This window comes from Ambystoma mexicanum, chromosome 1q, assembly GCF_040938575.1.
Source record: "Ambystoma mexicanum isolate Mex_15411 chromosome 1q, UKY_AmexF1_1, whole genome shotgun sequence".
Classification (NCBI taxonomy): domain Eukaryota; kingdom Metazoa; phylum Chordata; class Amphibia; order Caudata; family Ambystomatidae; genus Ambystoma; species Ambystoma mexicanum.
In genome coordinates this window covers 1,413,495,133-1,413,517,499 of record NC_090922.1, presented here as the reverse complement: position 1 = coordinate 1,413,517,499, position 22,367 = coordinate 1,413,495,133, and positions in this window count along the sequence as shown.

The window sequence follows — 22,367 nt, the reverse complement described above, 5'->3', positions numbered from 1 at the left end:
GAACAGTTTCTGTAATTTCGTTATACGTGAAGAGCTACTTACCTAACAATTCCGGTTAGGATTATTCTCAGACGTTCTGTATTTGCTGGATCACAAAGAAATGTCAATACATCCGTAGTTCTTGCGACAAGACCTGGACAGTCTTCAATTAGGCGAAAGAATAGTATATTAACAAGCCTATTCGCCTCTTCCTCCGCTTGGGACATTGGGTTTCTGTCCTGGTGAAGATGGTGCCAGTGTTTCCATGGTCCCCATTGAGTCCTATGGGACTGAATGGGAATGAGGATTTACCAAATTATTGTAGCTTTCAGGTTCAATCCGTGCGACAATCATTTTCTTGTGTATGTTAGTGACTTCCACATCCATGATCGTTTCGCTCTTGGATGCCATACAGTTGGCTTCTGTGTCTGCTGCTTGATTTCCATGTGAGAAAAAATCGGTCCCCTTTGTGTGGGCAGCGCATTTCATGACTGCCATGCCCACTGGGAGCTGTAGTGCCTTAATCAGTCTATCCAATAGGGCTGCATGCTGTACTGACATGCCATCTGCTCGGAGGTAGCCCTTCCTATTCCAGCGCGCTAAGCCTGCATGCACTTTAGACTTCACATAGGCGGAGTCACTGTACACCGTCACTTCTGCTGAGGTTTGGGACTGTTTGGATCTCACTCACTTTGAACAGTTTCTGTAATTTCGTTGTACATGAAGAGCTACTTACATAACAATTCCGGTTAGGATTATTCTTAGACGTTCTTTATTTCCTGGATCACAAAGAAATGTCAATACATCCGTAGTTCTTCCGACAAGACCTGGACAGTCTTCAATTAGGCGAAAGAATAGTATATTAACAAGCCTATTCGCCTCTTCCTCCTCTTGGGACATTGGGTTTCTGAACTGGTGGGTTTAACACCGCCTGCCTGCAGGCGGACGTGGAAACACCGGCACCATCGCAAGATGGTGCCGGTGTTTCCATGGTCCCCATTCCCATTGAGTCCTATGGGACTGAATGGGAATGGGGATTTACCAAATTCCGCCTCCCGAATTCCCAGGCCACCAGGGTTGTAATGCCCAGGTAATTCCGGGAATCACGGAGGCAGAATGGTAGTACAAGTCCGGCGGTAACCGAGCCGGAAAAAACGGCAGGATACCGCTGGACTTGTAATGAGGCCCACTGTATTTTCTTCCAATTTATGTGTCCTCGATCAAAATTTGGCATACTCTTCCTAATCGAGGCTTCAGTGTGCCTCAGTCCAAAGTTCAAAGTTAACAGACTATGTTTTGGTTTCCACGTGCACTTTTCTTCTTCACCCTGCGACTAGGATGCACAGAGTGTCTGTTTTTCATGTCCTTATCCTTCTTTTTTGCTCAGAGGAATGTCCAAGATGAAGCCACAACTTTTTCACAAACGTTGTTTGTCCTTGTTTTGCTGCTGCTCATACGTCCTTCTTCCTTGTCATGGATCTCATCTGCACATGCTGTGGTTCTTCCCCGTCGTGTGTAGTCTCTTCGCGCTGGGGTGCAGGCAGGGGGCCTTCTCTGACATATGGCTTAATGTCACCCAAAAAGATCAAAGCTCTCCTTCCTTGTAACTTTACTGCAGAGGGAGTGCAGTCTTCCATTGTAAAGGTGTGGGATGTTTTTACCCATGCATCCAAGCCCTACCATAAAACTGTGCATTACTGGCATTGAAAATATCATGATGGCCAGAACTCCCCAGAGAGTGCACAGGGGAAACATGAAGAATAGGTTGCCACCCATTTTTGCCTATGTTGTGAGCACAAGAGGGCACTGCCTAAAACCACCATTGGGCTACACACACAGTAGCCTGAAACCATTGGGAATGGCAATGCTGATTGCTAAAAGCAACCCAGAACTGTGGGGAATTAATTTTCTTAATGTCAAAAATTGATGCAATACTGGTGCTCACCACTATCAGAAAGCTGGCGTTTTAAAACCACCATACTTTTGTGTAAAACTGAACAAATGAACCCAAACCAGGCCAAGGAAAGACTTGCTAAGAGGTGGATACAATGTAAAACTATATTCTGAAATGACTTGAAGGAAGTAATTATTTAATGTATATATAAAAAAAATAGCTAGGGATGTCAGCAGCTTAAGTGAATTTGGGTTTAAAGCCAAATGTTTATGTTTAGAATAAATGAGTGACCTACTTGTGAGTGTCACATGGGTTGCAATTTTTTAAATGTCATAGTTTTGAACTTAGAATCAGCATTCTAGCTGCATGTGCAAAAATTATAAGTTGGATTTGACTGTAGAAAACAGGGAACTAAAGTGACTTTTAGCTGAATTCTGCCTGACAACTACCCCCGACAGGAGTTGAACTGGCTCAACAACCCTTCCCAGGCCTGGCTGCATCCTGCTGCCCCCACCAAAAGGAGGTGACACCTCTCTGATTGAATTAGGGGAGTGGTACCTGCAGACTGCAGGAAATTGAACAAAGCCCTGCCCTTGCTCAGGCAAATGTTATATTGGGGGGGGGGTCGTAAAATGGCTTCCTCTTGGGAGAAACTGGGAGGGGCAGTGCCTGTGAGAAGCAAGCTGAGCTTGGGGGAAGTGGATAAACCAGAAATTCCACTATGTGCTTTGGAAAACCACACCCTTATGGGGCCAGAGCATGATTTTAAAAAGATGGATAATTCATAGTGCGGACTTGTAAAAATTATATAAATAACATCATCATTCGTGTGATTTTTCTGTGCACATTTTAAGAGGTGTTAGGACCCTGTGGTATGTTCTTGGGGATAGTAGCGGAAAAAAAGGTTGTTACTCCAAATGTATGCATGTTAAAAATCTGACACTTTATCATCTGTAAACCATATCCCTGGTGCACATTTGTGTAAAATCTGGAAATGTTTAGAGGTCGTTATCTGGATGAAAAGGGGAGAATTCTGTCATAAGTGGAAACAACATCGTACAAAGACAGGGATCAGATGGTTTGGTGCTACAGAAAATATGTTAACTGGACCTATAATATGAGAAAAATGGTACATAGATAAATATGTATTTAGGTCAGAAATAGATTTGTGTGCAATTTGACAAGGGGAGGTTCCTCTGACCATAAAACCTACAGCATCACTCTGACACTCCATTTCTTTCCCCCAATCAAGGGAGAGAGGAAAGCTTGGCCAATGATAAGTGAGAGAGGCAGGCTTAGCTAGGCCCAGGCACACACCCACTTTCTAAACACATTAAAGGAACATTGAAACCCAGGTAGAGACATTCACTTTCCACTTTCTTGTGGGACGCTTTGCCGGGAGACTTCAGACTTCACATCCAGAGATCCAGACTTCAAATCCATCAATCTCCAGAGACCAGAAATTAACTCCAGAATTTGCAGCAGAGAGGCCTGAATCCACAAGCTGAATCCTCTTCAGCAGGCCTCAAAACCAACCAAACTATTCAACAGCCGGGAGAGCTGTTTGAATTCTTTGCCAAGAACTTTTGCAAGAACCTGTAGCAGTATCCAGAAAGCAGTGCTGTATCCGGAACCAGAGAGAACCAGAGACCAGATCGCTGTGAAGAACTGCTAGCAGAAGTCCAGCCAATCCTGACCCGATCGGTGACGAAGTCGCATTCCTGTCCAGAATCTAGTGTGAGTACCCAGCTAGCACTGTGCCAAAACCAATCTCTTAGTTTAAAATAATCTAATCCAAACTATTTTAGCCTATTAGAACTGCCTCCTAGAATCTTGTCATTCTGTCATCTTTAAAACTGAAAACTGTCATCTGTCATTCTGAGCTTTAAAAAGTTAAAATCGGCAAAACTACCTTTACTAAATTGGCCATATCTCCGGAACTAGGTCTAGGAGCGAGTTTTAACTGTCATCTTAAAGCTAAGATTCTAAGCTTTCCAACGAGCCTAGAACTGACTTCCTTATAGTGCCTCCGTAATTGCGCTCGACGCAAGCGCTAAAATTGCTGTGATTTGACATTTTGCTTAATTTCAGCCACGTGTAAAAATATTTGTCCTTGCTTTCCTTTGCTAAAATTCGTTTGCAACCTGACAATCATTCATAGAGCATTGCTAAAGTGATCCTGAACTAATACAAAGTAGCTGTCACCCACCCTGAACCTCTAGAGGGAATTAAAATCATTTTAGCATATTTTTTACTTCTTTGCATACCACCTTTAAAGTACTTTGCCTGTGTTAAAATCATCCCTTTTCCTCTAAGCTTGCTAGGGGGGAACTGAATTATATTTGATTGCATTCCTGAGAACTGTGTGCTTTCCTCCCATCTCTTTACCTTGCATAGAGGGGGGGGGGTGTGAATTGTCAAAGAAAAGTGATTGCATTGTTTTGGTTGAAATCATATCAAGTTTATTTTCTGTACTGCATTTTCATTCATCATTGCATTGTCCTTGAAGCCATAAAAGCATTCTCAGATACTTTATCCTCTCTATATCAACTTCTAAGCCATTAAAAATAGTGTACCACTATAACATTATCCATTGTTGATCAACATCATATTCTCAAGTGTGCTATCAAATATTAATTTACTATAAAAGTGTGATAGATATATATTGTTTAATTTTCAAATAAACCTTTTAAATTTGCAAAACAAACCTACTTCTTGGCTCAGCAGGGTCGAGGGGATTCTGAGAGAGGGGTGTTATATAAGGGTTGTCATCCAGAGTAACGAACTGGACATAAAAATACATCAATAAGAGCTTCCATCAGCATCCCAGACTAGGCATTGACTTAGCTGTAGTGTTGATTTGAAGTCGCTTACAAAGTGGTGGCTCGTAGCCAGAGATTCTGGATTAGATTTACCACTTGTGCAGCTTAATACAGTGTGCCAACTGACCGCATACACATATCCGGTTAGATCACTACGCTGTTTTACACTGTGAAAGCACTCCTCAAAGGAACGCTCTAAGGAAACGGTCTGTTTTGCAAAATAAAATACAAACTTCTGTAAGTCAGGAAGGAACTCAAATTCCAGAATGACGACCTTGGTAGATATGAAGATAGCTACGGAGCACCTCTTACATAAACTGTTTGTGAGAGGTGAATGGTCTGAACAGGACCAAAATGTATGGTTGCAGGCGATCACACAGCAGGTCACTACAACTGGGTCAGATATGTGGAGAGATCAGGGTCCCTTACATGTGGCCCTCAGTGAACTATATATGGCCCCTAAGGCCAAGGATGAGCACAACAAGATTGCCAGGGTAGCGGCATATTTATATTTACATATGGGAGCCATGCAGGACAAATGTGCTGAAGGCCAAGATCTGGCAAATAGGCAACAGATGGCGTTAGAAAAGGCCCAATCTGACCTGGTCTCTTCTGAGCAGAGGCTGCACAGAAGCCAGGAGCCAGAAAACGAGAGTAGACAATACATCATTAAAATGAAGGAGGATATGGATATCCTGCAACAGGAAAAGGCTGACCAGGATACCAGAATTCTGGCTTTGCAGAAGGAGCACCAAGACAGTTTGGACTCCTTACTGCAGAGCCAGAAAAAGCTGGAGCAACAGATAGATTTCAACAGGGCATGCACAAAGCAGGTAGCCACCCTGCAAAGCCAATTGGATAGAGAAAAAGAGGAGAGCAATAAACTGATTCTGAAAGACCTGGACACCCAGACAGAATTTCAGGAAGAGCGCCAGAAAGCTGGTGCCTTTCAAAGGCAGAGGGATGACCTGGCGGCACAGATGCAGGCTCTTAGTCAGGAAAGGGACACCTTAGGCCAGGAAGTCTGCCAATTAAAAGAAAATATTGAAGAAAATCACCTGGCCCTCCAGGGGCTGGGTGACCTCCAAAAAGAGCACCACGACTTGCTAGAGCACACCAGGAGGGTTGCAGATGCTCTGGCAAGAAAGGAGCAGGCCAGTAGGGATGGGACTCAGGAGGTAACCCTCCTGCAGCAAAAACTGGCCCAGTTTTCCAGGACCAATCAGGAGGCACAGAGAGAAAATGAGGCTCTCTGTCAGCACAATGATAGGCTCCAGCAGCAGGTAGCCATGCAGGAGAGACTGATAGAGTCTAGTAAGGCCTTAACTTATGAACTGAAAGCGCAGACTCTTGCATTGCAACAGGGAGCAGGGGTTGACAGAGATGAAGTTCGCTGGGAAAGGGAAACACCTGAGCATAACCTCAGAAGCCCTAGTACCAGAGGCCTTCATCTCTCTCAGTCCCGGGACTCTGCCACCCCCATGTCCCCTGGCATGAATGAGCACAGGGCCACAGGAATGGCAGATTACTACCCAGCCAAAAGTATGAGGCTCATAGGCCAGTACCACCCAAGAATGGATGGGCGGGCACCGAGGTATGGGCACCTACGTACAGTGCAATTAAGTGGGGAACCCCAGGAAATTAGGCCCCCTAAGGGCATCCTAAAAACCTCTTCCCAGTTAGGTCACTGGAGGGGGTACCCATCAAATCCTGGTAGCAAGGAGGGATCTGAAGACTCCTCTGAGCATCACAGGACACAGGAGACCAGGTCCCCACATTCTGCCAGCTATTCCCAGGCTGGCAGAATCCGGGAAAACCTGGAAGATCAGACGGGCACCTCTGGGAGCAGTGCTTCTGAATCAGAGGATGAATGGACCAGGGTTACCCGAACCAAAAAGGCTAATAAGGTGAAAAGGGCCTTGCTTAAGGACCCCTTAAAACAGATTAAGGCAATCAGGAGTGTCATCACGCCTTATCATAAGAACGCCAAGTATTCTGTTTGGGAACACTTGGAGCTCTATGAGCAAATGATGGAGACTTTTCATTTGAAGGAGAGCAGTAGCTGCATCCAGTACGTCAAATGGACATTCTCCCCTGAATACTCCAGTTTCTTTGCGGGGCTGGAGGACCAAAACCATTCAAGATGGTCCACATATAGGGCGGCCATCTTGAAACATTTTTCTGTACATAGAAATCCCCAAGAGGCTCGCAAGGCAGCCTACAATTTGCAATGTGGGGAGGATCAGGCCCCACAAGAATTCATGCAAGAATTGAAGCGTGCCTTTGCGCAGACCACCAGAAGGGTGCGCACGGACAGCAGAGAATTCATCAACACATTTTTCCATGCTCTTCCCAAGTACATAATGACCCAGCTCGTGAGAGATTCTCACGAGGAAAGATCTTTATACTGGGCCATTGAGCAAGCCACCCGGATCTATGAGGTGCAGAAGCCCATAGAAAATAAAAGTAATGCGCAGAAAAACCCCAAAACCAACAGCACCCCGGCTGCTGCCAAGGTGGCAGAGGTAAAGGTTGCCCCCGTTTTAGATTTGGAGATGGGGGGGCCTAAAAACCTGCCTGCACCAAATAATTCACAGCCCAGAAGGCCCTCGGGCCAGTCACAGACAGGGAGTCGAGGAGGTAGTCCCACAAATGGGGTTCCCCGCTCCCCTGACTATGTAAGTCCCCGCTACAAGGGAAACCGACCAATCCTGGGTTATGTGTGGACTCCTCCAGCCCAAGGGGGGGGGATCCAGCCAAGCACCTGACCCAGGGAACTTCCCTACCAACTTCCCACAGGAGGGCAGAAATTCCCCAAACACTGGGCAGAACCTTTTTCCCAGGTATCCACCCAATTTCCAACCCCAAAACCATCCAACCTTCTTTCCCCAATTCCCTGAGCCCAGACAACCTAATCCGGGAGAGGGGAGGCCAAGGGTGTAGGGGTACCCAAATCTTCCCAATCCGGGGTATTACCAGAGAAGGGATAGCTACCCTTCCCGGGATCAGCCCAGGGGAGAAAATAGAGCCCCGTATCAGCCTGAGCGGGTTTCACAACTTGAGCGCCAGGTCCAAAATATGGCACGGGATCTGGGTCACATACTGAGGGCTCAACAGAACCCTCAGATGAGCATGCCACAGCAGATGCCCCAAACTCTGGGCCTGGTGCTCCAGAACAATGACGGGGGCAGCACCCCGATAACCCACCGGTTCCCAGGGAGGAGGCTCAAGGGGAAGGGGGGGTGTAAAGCCTTGGAGGAAGCTTCCTTCCCAACTTGTAAACAGCCCCTGGAAAACCAGGAACCGGTAACAAAATCTCCTACCCCTGAAAGTCTTCCACCCAAGGAGCAGAAAGGAGGTAGGAGAAACAAAGGACCCAAACAGACCCACTTTGTGGAGGAGGTACAGTTCTTCCAATTTGAGGGAGAGGGATCCTCAGAGGACGCTGGGAAAAGGATCTTCTCCTTCAGAGATGGGGGAACTCCTCCCAAGGAAAAATGGGTCCCAAGAGATTCCAATCCAGACTGGGTAGATGTGGGGATTGAGCTGTCGCCGCCCATCATTCTATCCCAGAACCAACAATACCAAAATCCCATGGGTCAAACCCATCCTGATGACTGCCTCCAAAAAGACGGGGGCGGCCCAGAACCGAAACCATTTCCAGTTGCCAACTTTTTCTTTCAGATTCCCCAGGCTCTCCTAAGAATTCTGCCCAAATCTCTTCTCTCGCCATGTCCAAAACCAGAAAGTTAGCCCATCACTTGTCCAAAAATGTACATTATCTGTGTCCCCTTGAGGAGAAGGAGGGAAGATACTATGCCCCGGTACAAGTACAGGGGCAGGGTACAATTTTGGCACTGGTGGACACTGGATCCCAAGCTACCCTTCTGTCCAAAAGGGCCTTTGATGATCTAAATGCAGGAAGGGGGGAGATTTACCGTATTCCTCTCACCTCTCTTCCTGGACAATCGCAGAACTTTGACGGGAAGGAAATTCCTGTCGAGGGGACTGCAGATTTGGACATCAAAATTGGGCGACACAAGGTGAAACACCCGGTCATAGTAGTGACTCCAGAGGGCACCCCTTGTTTACTAGGGAATGACCTCCTGAGAAGGTTGTCACCCCTAATAGATTGCGTAAACAAGGTCCTCTGGACCCAGACTAGCCGACCAATAAAATTAAAACAGAGTGCCAAACATGTTAGTTTAAATGGCACCTGCCACATGGTTGAACAAAAATCTGACCAAGTCGAATTTCACTTCCAGAACAACCAGATTCCAGATGTGACAGTAATAGCAGTAGGACAAAAGACTGGTGATGGGTGGTCCTCTCTATTTCTGAAAATCAACCTTCTTTCCAGTTTAAGGTGGTATTCCACACTGAAAGGAAATACTCTGAAATTCTTTACCAATCCACAATCAGACACTCCCACTCCTATAGATGTGAAATCAGCTCAGAGCCTGGCTAATATTCAGCAAATTGGAGATCAGTTGTTCATCCCTGTTCAGTTAAATGATAAGAAGGACTCTTTTCTCGCCCGAGTGTGAACAACGGTAAGAGCTTCATCAGCGAAGCCATGTTCCGCCAACTCCCAAAAGATCCAACCATTCCCACATTCAAACTGATAGACGAATGGGAAATTGATCTGGAAACACCCAATTCCAAACATCTCCTGCCAAGCAGGTGTATGCTCAAAATCTCCATTGGCAACAAGAGCATAGTCCATAATTGTTGGGTCGTGCGAGACGTCACTGCCGCCTTTTACCGCCAAACCAGAAGTCTTTCCCGGCTTCAGGCAGATGGTGGAAGAGAGAGTCAACCTAGCTGATGCCTGTGTGACTCTGGAACAGAAGTAAAAGTTGAAACAAGTTTTCTTGGATTTCCAAGATCTCTTTGCGGTAGACTCATATGACTGTGGTCGCACCGACATCCACACAACAACAATTCCCACGGACCCGGGCATGACTCCAGTGTTTGTGAAGCAATATCGCTTGCCTCTCGCATCCATGGAGTCCCTTACTGAAATAATTAAGAATCTTGAGTCCCGGGGAATAATCCGTCCAGTCCACAGCACTTTCAATAATCCGGTACTGGGAATATTGAAGGCAAACGGCCAGTGGAGACTCTGCGCCGACCTTAGGGAGCTCAACAAACGGGTCCATACTTCCCGATGGCCTCTGCCCTACATTGACCAAGGGCTGGCCCAGATTCAGGGGTCACAGGTATTCACAGCAATAGACCGGACCAATGGATACTGGACCGTGCCTGTCAGTAGGGAGGACCAATACAAACTGGCTTTTACCTTTGGGGGCCAGCAGTACACATGGACCCGAACTCCTTTCGGATACCTCAACTCCGGCAATGAATTCAACATTTTCCTACACAAGGCCATGCCCGACCTGGGTGCGAGGGGTAACCTGGCTTATGTAGATGATGTCCTCATCAAAAGTTCATCTGTGGAGGAACACATAGCGGAGATCCGTTATGTTCTGACACAGTTGAGGGCCGCCGGAGCAAAACTTTTCTTTCAGAAAGCACAGTGGTGTAGAACTCGTGTTAATTTCTGAAGGCATGAGATTACTCCTCAGGGTCTCTGTCCCCAGGAAAAGAAAGTGGAAGCACTTCAGAAACTGAAAGACCCCACCACTCTGCGGGAACTAAGGAGCCTCCTTGAACTGACTAATTACAGCAGAAAGTTCATTGAGGGCTACGCAGAGATCACCAGACCCCTGATTCATCTCTTGAAGGGGGGTCAAGTGGGAATGGGGTCCAGAACAATCCGAGGCAGTAAGACAACTCAAGAGAAGCCTCTCACAAGTGCCTTGCCTAGCTTACCCTGTCAGAAACAAGGAGTTCTTCCTGGAGACAGGGTTCTCTGATACGTGCTTGACGGCAGTATTATACCAAAAGCATGACAAGGTCAATAAAGTAATCTCCTATGCGAGCAAAACTTTATCCTCTGTGGAGGAAAAATGCAACGATTGTGAGAAGGCACTCCTGGCAACGGTGTGGACATTGAAGAATTACCTTCCGTTTATCCAGGGGGAACACATCATAGTGGAAACTCCAAACTAGCCTCTGCAATACCTCCAAAGTGACAGCTTTCCTGTGGAGGTCAGATATGGCCAAAACAAGAAGAGTCCCCTCGCGCAAGGTCTGGCTGACTTGCATGATTGTGCCAGAGAAAACTGTCTCGGGGACGAAAGTCTAAAAATCAAGGACAACATGGAGGCATACTTTAATTCCCCCCGCAAAGTCTTTGAAGAAGACAAGTGTGAGGGAATGCCCACTGTCTATGTGGATGGATGCTCTTACCATGTTGACAACAACGGGGAAAAAGAACTGGTGGCCGGCGTAGGGAATACATGGGTGAATGAGTCCCCAGAACCCTCCGCTGGATACAAAATTGGTCCCCAAAGTAGTCAGTTGGCAGAATTGATGGCTGTGCATCAAGCCATACTCACTGCTGTGCAACATCAACTCCACGAACTGGTCATAATCACAGATTCAGATTATGTATGGAACGGGTTCGTGGAGCACCTGGTTAACTGGAAAACCAGAGGCATGCTATGTGCTAATAACAAACCTTTGAAACATGGGAAGTTAATTCAAAACATTGATGACCTGGTCACCTCGAATAGGATGACCATCTACTGGAAAAAGATCAAGGGTCATTCCAAAGTAGAGGGACCAGACAAAACTGGAAATGACTTAGCTGATCAGCTGGCCAAAACCGGGGCCATCCAAGGGGATCTAATAGAAATAGAGTCCCTGTTGGGGGAAATCAAGGTCACTGCTATCACTAGGTCCCAGACAAATGCTCACAATGATCTTTCAACTGCACAATGGAGTAAGGAGACCCCTGATGCTGATTTGATTACAGCTCAGAAGGGGGACCCAATAATTGGTAAGTTTTACCAACACATTGAGGACCCTGAGAACTTTCCCCTGACGGATACCGATTACATTGGGAAAGAGGACCTAAGAGTGTTGATGAAATATCCAAAAAGTTTCCGAATCCAAGACGGTTTGTTGGTAAGGAAATCCCAAGCTGGCCATGATCAGTGGGTGGTCCCTACCTCATTCCGAAGCCTGATGTTAAGTCACGCCCATGATGCGGCCTCCGCCGGTCATAGGGGGTTTCAACCTGCACTGGAAATCTTCAGAGAGGTTGCATACTGGCCACACATGGGGCAGGACCTCGACCAATACTTGAAGGGGTGTCTTGTATGTGCACAATTTCAGCCATCATCCCTCACACACCATGCACCTCTCCAAAAGAGGGGGATGACACTACCATGGTCAGATTTGCAAATCGACTTCGTAGGCCCTGTAATTTGCTCGTCTAGAGGAAACAAGTACATGTTGACCGTTACATGCTTGTTTACCAAGTGGGTGGAATGTCTCCCGGCCCCAAACTGCAAGGCAGAAACAGCAGCTGCCCTGATGATTAACCACATCTTTTCCCGTTTTGGTCTACCTCAAAGGATTGAGTCAGACAGAGTTAGCCATTTCACCAGCGAGGTAATGACAAAGATGTGGGAGATACTGGGGGTCAAAAGGAAGCTACATATTGCTTACCGGCCAGCTTCTTCTGGAGCAGTAGAGAGATACAACCGAACCACTGTGAGCATATTAAAAAAGTTTGTGGCAGATTCTGGGCCAAGTTGGGATATCCGATTACCTCTGGTCCTTATGGCCATCAGATCTACCCCTTCATCTGCAACTAAAATGTCACCATTTGAGTTGATGACCGGACGCAAGATGGTGCTTCCCCAGCATTTGCTCTACAGGACCCAAGAGCAGACACTGATAAATGCCTCCACAACTCATGAGTATGTGGAGAATTTAAGGAAACACCTTCAGCATGCTTTTGCCTATGCTCAGCAGAATCTAGAAAGATCAGCAGATAGCATGAAAACCCACTATGACCTGAAGACCACCAGGAAGGAATACACTGTGGGAGACCGGGTCTATCTATACAATTTCCAAAGGAACCAGGCCAAACAGCGAAAATGTTTGCCTACATGGAAGGGACCGTTTGAAATTATAGACAAGGTCTCCCCAGTAGCGTATAAGATCCGCATCCCCAAAGGTAGTCTGGCGGAAGGGGAAGACAAGTGGGTACATATAAATCAGCTAAAGTGTTGCCATCCCAGGCACACTCTGCAGCAACTGGAGGAGTCCTCTGCAATACCAGAGGGGACCGCTCCAGATTAATTCAGTTCCAACCCTAAAATATCCCACATATAGTCGCTCAAATATGATGATTTTGGAAAGTAAATATTTCCTGTTATATCTTGTTTTAAAATAAGACTGAAAAATGTATCCTGATGTATAAAATGTATATGCCGCCCCACTATATCAATAGTGGTGGAAAAATGCCTATGAATAGGTATTGCCGCTTTTGCTTTATCATCCTAGGAGAGATGAAACCATGGAGACTGACCAAGGAGAATGACCCGGAGACCCGGAGCAAAGATCTGAGGGGCCCGGGGTACCGCCCAATCCTCCCATCAGGACCAGCAAGGAGAACTGATTGATCGACTGGAGGGAGGAAATGATGCTGAACTGTGCCATCTACGGAATTGGAAGAAGATGAGGCGAACATCCCAGATCTTGCGAGTTCCATCAGTGAGGGGGCTTGTGGGATGTTTTTACCCATGCATCCAAGCCCTACCATAAAACTGTGCATTACTGGCATTGAAAACATCATGATGGCCAGAACTCCCCAGAGAGTGCACAGGGGAAACATGAAGAATAGGCTGCTACCCATTTTTGCCTATGTTGTGAGCACAGGAGGGCACTGCCTAAAACCACCATTGGGCTACACACACAGTAGCCTGAAACCATTGGGAATGGCAATGCTGATTGCCAAAAGCAACCCAGAACTGTGGGGAATTCATTTTCTTAATGTCAAAAATGGATGCAATACTGGTGCTCACCACTATCAGAAAGCCAGCGTTTTAAAACCACCAGACTTTTGTGTAAAAGTGAACAAATGAACCCAAACCAGGCCAAGGAAAGACTTGCTAAGAGGTGGATACAATGTAAAACTATATTCTGAAATGACTTGAAGGAAGGAATTATTTAATGTATATATAAAAAAATAGCTGGGTATGTCAGCAGCTTAAGTGAATTTGGGTTTAAAGCCACTAAAATCGAAATGTTTAGAATAAATGAGTGATCTACTTGTGAGTGTCACATAGGTTGCAATTGTTTAAATGTCATAGTTTTGAACTTAGAACCAGCATTCTAGCTGCATGTGCAAAAATTGTAAGTTGGATTTGAATGTAGAAAACTGGGAACTAAAGTGACATTTAGCTGAATTCTGCCTGACAACTACCCCCGACAGGAGTTGAACTGGCTCAACAACTCTTCCCAGGCCTGGCTGCATCCTGCTGCCCCCACCAAAAGGAGGTGACATTTCTCTGATTGAATTAGGGGAGTGGTACCTGCAGACTGCAGGAAATTGAACAAAGCCCTGCCCTGGCTCAGGCAAATGTTATATTGGGGGGGTCGTAACATGGCTTCCTCTTAGGAGAAACTGGGAGGGGCAGTGCCTGTGAGAAGCAAGCTGAGCTTGGGGGAAGTGGATAAACCAGAAATTCCACCATGTGCTTTGGAAAACCACACCCCTTTGGGGCCAGAGCATGATTTTAAAAAGATGGATAATTCATAGTGCGGACTTGTAAAAATTATATAAATAACATAATCATTCGTGTGACTTTTCTGTGCACATTTTAAGAGGTGTTAGGACCCTGTGGTATGTTCTTGGGGATAGTAGCGGAAAAAAAGGTTGTTACTCCAAATGTATCCATGTTAAAAATCTGACACTTTATCATCTGTAACCCATATCCCTGGTGCACATTTGTGTAAAATCTGGAAAGGTTTAGAGGTCGTTATCTGGATGAAAAGGGGAGAATTCTGTCATGAGTGGACACGACATCGTACAAAGACAGGGATCGGATGGTTTGGTGCTACAGAAAATATGTTAACTGGACCTATAATATGAGAAAAATGGTACATAGATAAATATGTATTTAGGTCAGAAATAGATTTGTGTGCAATTTGACAAGGGGAGGTTCCTCTGACCATAAAACCTACAGCATCACTCTGACACTCCATTTCTTTCCCCCAATCAAGGGAGAGAGGAAAGCTTGGCCAATGATAAGTGAGAGGGGCATGCTTAGCTAGGCCCAGGCACACACCCACTTTCTAAACACATAAAAGGAACATTGAAACCAGGTAGAGACATTCACTTTCCACTTTCTTGCGGGATGCTTTGCCGGGAGACTTCAGACTTCACATCCAGAGATCCAGACTTCAAATCCATCAATCTCCAGAGACCAGAAATTAACTCCAGAATTTGTAGCAGAGAGGCCTGAATCCACAAGCTGAATCCTCTTCAGCAGGCCTCAAAACCAACCAAACTATTCAACAGCCGGGCAAGCTGTTTGAATTCTTTGCCAAGAACTTTTGCAAGAACCTGTAGCAGTATCCAGAAAGCAGTGCTGTATCCGGAACCAGAGAGAACCAGAGACCAGATCGCTGTGAAGAACTGCTAGCAGAAGTCCAGCCAATCCTGACCCGATCGTTGACGAAGTCGCATTCCTGTCCAGAATCTAGTGTGAGTACCCAGCTAGCACTGTGCCAAAACCAATCTCTTAGTTTAAAATAATCTAATCCAAACTATTTTAGCCTATTAGAACTGCCTCCTAGAATCTTGTCATTCTGTCATCTTTAAAACTGAAAACTGTCATCTGTCATTCTGAGCTTTAAAAATTTAAAATCCGAAAAACGACCTTTACTAAATCGGCCGTGTCTCTGGAACCGTTTGGGCTAGGAGCGAGTTTTAACTGTCATCTTAAAGGCCTGAACCGACTTCCTTATAGTGCCTCCGTAATTGCGCTCGACGCAAGCGCTAAATTTGCTGCGATTTGACATTTTGCTTAATTTCAGCCACGTGTAAAAATATTTGTCCTTGCTTTCCTTTGCTTAAATTTGTTTGCAACCTGACAATCATTCATAGAGCATTGCTAAAGTGATCCTGAACTAATACAAAGTAGCTGTCACCCACCCTGAACCTCTAGAGGGAATTAAAATCATTTTAGCATATTTTTCACTTCTTTGCATACCACCTTTAAAGTACTTTGCCTGTGTTAAAATCATCCCTTTTCCTCTAAGCTTGCTAGGGGGGAACTGAATTATATTTGATTGCATTCCTGAGAACTGTGTGCTTTCCTCCCATCTCTTTACCTTGCATAGAGGGGGGGGGTGAAATGTCAAAGAAAAGTGATTGCATTGTTTTGGTTGAAATCATATCAAGTTTATTTTCTGTACTGCATTTTCATTCATCATTGCATTGTCCTTGAAGCCATAAAAGCATTCTCAGCTACTTTATCCTCTCTATATCAACTTCTAAGCCATTAAAAAGAGTGTACCACTATAACATTATCCATTGTTGATCAACATCATATTCTCAAGTGTGCTATCAAATATTAATTTACTATAAAAGTGTGATAGATGTATATTGTTTAATTTTCAAATAAACCTTTTAAATTTGCAAAACAAACCTACTTCTTGGCTCAGCAGGGTCAGGGGGATTCTGAGAGAGGGCTGTTATATAAGGGTTGTCATCCAGAGTAACGAACAAGACATAAAAACACATCAATAAGGGCTTCCATCAGCATCCCAGACTAGGCATTGACTTAGCTGTAGTGTTGAATTGAAGTCGCTTACAAAGGGACCATTAACCCTTGGCTCGTCCCACTTTTTTCTCGTGTGGTTCTTTACCAGGACGTTATCTCCAGGGAAGATGGGTGGTACACGTAAGCCTTGAGCTGTGTCAGCAGTAGTATCTCCTTCTGTGTTCCGTGCTGCCCTGTACCCTTTTCATCCTCGGTGCAGCTGGCCTTAAATTACAGTAAGGCAAGATGTCATGTAATTCAAGTAATTTTGCATTTCAGACGCTAAGATATCTCCTGTCGACTGAGCATCACATCTAGCTCTGTCTCGGGGTGTCAGGGAGTGCGCATTCTTCTTCCTGTGGCTATTTTGTGCGGCGTAAGATGGTGGTCAGAACCAGGCTGGTTTCTGAGAGCCTACAGTGCCAAAGGAAGGCAGTGTAACCATCCCTTTCTTAGCGTAAGCTTCAACTTGGCTATCCTTTCCTTTAAATAAGCCGTTGAGCTTCTCACAAATCAGTTACCTTGCGGATGATACGCCGATGAGCACTTGTGCTTTATACCAAGCAACAAGCTGATCTGTTCGCACACTTTGTTTACAAAGTGAGTCTCATTATCTGATCTCATAACTTCGCATACCCCCACCGGTGAAATACCTCTCTCACTAGAAATGTGGCCGCACAGGTGGAGTCTGGGTGTGTACATGGACCTGCCTCTATCCATCTAGAGAATGCACACACCACAACAATTAGATACCTGTACCCGTTACATACTTGAATCATGTTGACATAATTGACAAGCAAGTGCTGAAAAGGTCCATTGGGCCTTTGGATGACTCGTCTAATTACTTTTAGTGTGTGCCCAGCTGTGACTTGTTGGCAAATTATACAGTTCACCAGAAAAAATGCAAAGTGCTCTGCTAAGTTTGGTATGAACCAGTCTTCAGCGAGTTTTGCCGCTAGATTCTCCTTTGTCATGTGTGCTGGATAGTGTAACTGCTCCAGCACTATTTTTAATAGGGCTATAGGCATTACTGGTTTACCAGTGCTGTCTTGTCACCACAAGCTTTCGGAGGGGTTTAAAGAACACCCTCGTCACTTCCATAAGTTCTTCTCCTCCTGTGGTGCCTCCCATATTAACTGTGTTTGTCCCATATTATTGTAGCTTTCAGGTTCACTCCGTTACGACAATCATTTTCTCATGTATGTTAGCGACTTCCACATCCATGATCATTTCGCTCTTGGATGCCATACGGTTGGCTTCTGTGTCTGCTGCTTGATTTCCACGTGAGATAAAATCTGTCCCCTTTGTGTGGGCAGTGCATTTCACGACTGCCATGCCCACTGGGAGCTGTAGTGCCTTAATCAATCTATCCAATAGGGCTGCGTGCTGTACTGGCGTGCCATCTGCTCAGACGTAACCCTTCCTTTTCCAGCGCGCTAAGCCTGCATGCACTTTAGACTTCACATAGGCGGAGTCACTGTACACCGTCACTTCCTGGTTTGCGTGATCCTCAATCTCGGGTATCAACGTCAATAACTCTGCAGCCTGTGAATAGTGAGATGGCACACTAAGAAGCACTCAAAATTCCCCATTTGCTAAGTGCTTTATCACAGCGACGGCTGTATAGCTTTGCCCCTCGTTTTGATCGATTTTCGAAGAACCATCAATGAAGACAATTTCTCCTTCTGCCAATGCATTTTCTTTCACTCTGGGAATTTCATCATAGAATTCTTCGTAATTTAATTTTCGTAATCTAAAGTCATGTATTGGCTCTCCTTCAGTGACTGGCTCTGCTATAAACATAGCTGGGTTCACAATCTTAATCGATGGATTTGATATGATCACCTCATAAGCAGAAGCTCTCTGAGATGTCAGTGTGCCTTTCGGTTTCTCTAGAATAGCAAATAGCGAGTGCTCGACATACAATGTCATTGAGCATCCCATTACAATGGTAGAAGCCTTTTCGATGGCGAACGCTGCAGCAGCTAAACTTTGTTCGCATGGGAAATGGCCCTTCATCACTGGGTCCAAATGTCCACTATAATATGCCTGGGGCTTGTACCTCAGTGTGGTTCTCTGTGTGAGCACTGCTGTCATAACGCTGCCATTCATGTGTGAGAAAAGGTTGAATTCCTCTGCATAATTGGGAATCCCTAAAACTGGTGCCATGCAAATGGCTATTTTGAGTTCAGCAAATCCTTCCTCCACGGTCTCAGACCATTCAATCTTTTCTTTCGTCACTTGTGCCTTCTTCAGGGCCTGAAGCAAAGGATTGGTGTATGAGCTATAGTCGAAGACCCACGCCCTGACATAATTGCAAAGGCCTAAGAAGCTCTGCATCTGCTTTACCGTGTGTGGCTTAGCTGTGTTCAGTATGGCTTCAGCTCTTTCTGGGGTTACTCTTTTCCCCTCATGTGAGATCAACTGGCCTATGTATAGCACTTCTTGTTGACAATATTGTAACTTCTCCTTATCCACCTTATATCCTTTTTCAGACAATATAGTCAATAGCTGAACAAAATCGTGTTTGCATTTCTCTTCTGTCGTGCTACATATTGTAAGACAACACTTTCTAATGCAATATTGCTTAGGACCATATTTAGGACTCTGTTAAAGATAGAAGGAGACTCACAGTACCCCTAGGGTAACCTCGTGCTTTTCAGATGCATTTGACTGAACATAAATTATGTCAGATCTTGTGAGTCTTTGTGCAATGGGATTGAGAAAAGTGCATTTTTCAAGTCAATTGCTGTGAAATATTTCACCTCAACAGGTATATTACTTAAGATTGCAGCCGGGTTAGGGGCTTAAGGGAACTCGGCCTCCACAATATTGTTTATTGGCCTCAAATCTTGTACTAGCCTCCAAGACCCCCCCTTACTTTTTTTTCACAGGGTACACTGATGTATTACATGGTAACTCTGATGTCACTAAGATGCCTTGATCCATCATGGCAGAAATGTTCTTAAAAATGCCTTCATCGGCCTCCCTGGACATGGGGTATTGCCGTGCTCTTGGTAGAATTGCTCCTAGCTTCAGTTTAATTTTCACCTCTCCGACTCCTTTCAATAATCCTATGTCATAGGGGCCTGTGGTCCACACTGAGACGGTTCTGTACTAACATCATTCTCTGAGGCACCTCTCTTTTTTATCATTTTCACCCAAAAGGTGAGGTTCACCTCAACTGCTGTTTCTCCCCTGTCTGCTTGCTCATCAAACAGATCGTCATCAGTGATGTCAGTCAATCTGTACCCTTCTTCAATGGCGATTACTGTGCACCATTGTCGGCCTTCATCATCAATACCATCAGTCAGAGCCATTTTCCCTCGTATCATGGCTGTGTGTATCATTAAGGGAAATACTTGTCCCTTTTCCTCGTGCATAGATATTCTTGGCCTGAACAGAAATTAATCTGGAGTCCTCATAGTTTTCTCAGCAAGGCCTGGCAGCCTTGCCATTAACACGCGTATGCCATGTGCAAATACTTCTGGCTCTAATGGCATAGTCCTCATAGCTATGTGTCCTGCGTATGCTCTAATTATTTTGCATACGTTCAAATAGGGAATTCCTGGAGTGCAACATACTATGCCCTCCTCCGTGAACAAGATTGTCATGTTTAATTTCGTCATTAAATCTCAACCCAAGATGTTTACCGGTGTTTGTCGCAAATATAACAGTGGTACATTCATATCACATTCTCCTATAGAGACTGGAAGTGCGTTTGTAAAAGGAACACAACTTGTAGCTCCTGTGAAACTCTGAGTTTTTATAGCCTCGCCAGAAAAGGAAAATTTGCCTTCACGTATACATGAATGTGTTGTACCCATGTCAACTAGGAAGGAATATTCTTTATCCCCTATAATGACATCCACCCTTGGTTCCTGGTGAGGGTGTGGTGTCACTGATAGGATAGAACACATCAGGGTTCCCAGTGAGCTGTCCTAGTCCATATATAATTTGGTCCCACCCTGTGTGAATGGACTTCCCCCATCACCAGTGTTATTCCTCATTCCAGGGTTCATGGCCTGTCCTGTACTTACTGTCTGTGACAGTTGCATCAGTGACTGTTGAGACTGTCCCTGTGGAAAATTCACCAAATTCTGAGGTTGTAACCCTTGGTGTGCTCCTGGCGTTTGTATTTGTACTGTGTGATTCTGTGCAACTCCATTTCCTCCCTGCTGTAAAAACACAGGTGGATTTACCATGCCTGCTCCTTTTCCTTGGCCATTTTGCATCATGCCTTGATTTCTGCATGTGCGCGCTAAATGCCCTGTCATCCCACACAACCAACATACTGGCGGTTGTCTAATTATTTGTCCATTTGACACATCTTGATTGCTATTTTGCATGTTTTGAAAGCCTCCTTGATTATTCTGGAAACCTCCCTGATTACTCTGCCATCCTCTTCCTCTAAATCCTCTTCCCCTGGGGTAAAACCCTGTATTGCCCTGATTAGTATGCTGTAGATTTTGACTTGTTGCGTGCTCGATCCATCTGCGCTAGTTATCATTGCCCCTTTAAGGGTGTACTTTGACAATTTCTTCCTGTACTAATTTTGCCTCTTCAACCTTTAACGCAGCTTCTTTTTGCAATTTCTTTCTTGCAGTAGCCTGCAATAGTGTGCAATGGTCAAATGAATTTCAGACCACGGTTTGGCCTCAATTCCTGCCAATCTCTTGAGCTGTTTCTGCACCAGATCTGGCAGCCCTTGGCATAATATATGGAAGAACACGGGTATAGATTTCCCCCAAGATTCACGAGTCTCGAGTACCCACGCGTCTTGGAAATTATGGATGTAAAGCAACGGGTCTTCCGACTCCTTCATTTTACGTGTCATTATAGCTCCCATATCGGAAGTGCCTGGATATAGCACTCGTAATGCTTTCCATACCGCAGCTCTGCAATTGTTAAACAGCGCTCCGTCATGAGCGGTATTAACTGTGGTCACACTAGGGTAACATACCCGTGTCCACACATCGTCTGCTCTATCACCAAGTATGGCGATTAACAGTCCTTTAATGTCCCCTATAGCTAACGTGTTCCCTCCTGTCATTTTCTCCAGCTCGTGTATCCATTTTCCGGGTCCCGATGTCAACATTGGAAGCTTATTTTTCAGGTTTTCCCGATCCATGTGTGGCCATGGAATATACTGTGGTCTTGCTCCACCTTTCTCAAGCAACAGAAGTTGGGACGCATAGACCTCTCTCTCTTCTCTCATTGTTCTCCTGTCTACTGCACAAGTAATATTCTTGCATCGCCACCTACCAGAACTTATTCGGCTCATATAGGTTGGTGTGAGAGACCGACTGTGTGGCTGATTCTGATGCCCTCGGAGCATCTTATCTCTTTCCCTTCTGAGACTCGTTTTTCGCGTCTTCTCTCTTTCTCCTTTTCTTCATGCTCCTCTCTCTCTCAGCATCAAACATTGTCTGCGCCCAACTTGTGCAGCTTCTTGCATCATCTTTGCTTCTACTTATTTCCAAACTATCTAGGGACAGTTCTCTATTTCCACTACTTCGTGAGACGTCCTCAGTGTCGTAAAGCTGAGTGCTCTCCAGGCGCTCATCTTCCCCCTCCTCTTGGGGTACTTGATCTAGCCCCATTTCATCATATATTCTATTGATCGTCTCTCTGATGCTTCTGGTGTCGAAGTCATCCTCGATATTCGTCCTAAACGTGCCTGGTACTGAATTGTACTCATGAAAGAATTCTTCTATATCTTCCCAATCTACTACAGGCTCAGGTTTTTTAACCTCCCTTTCCAGATATTCAAGATCACGTGCTTTCTCTATTCGTTTGCGTTCTACATCATCATCAAATTCTGTCTGTTTCCTCGCTTCTTCTCTGACCCTATCTTCTTCCTCTTTCTTTGCGTCTCTACGTTCGTTTGCCCTTCGAATTTCCTCATCCCTTCGTCTCTTTATTCTTTTCTCTCGTATCCTTTGTTCTTCCTCTATCCTTCATTGCTCCTGTCTGTCTTGA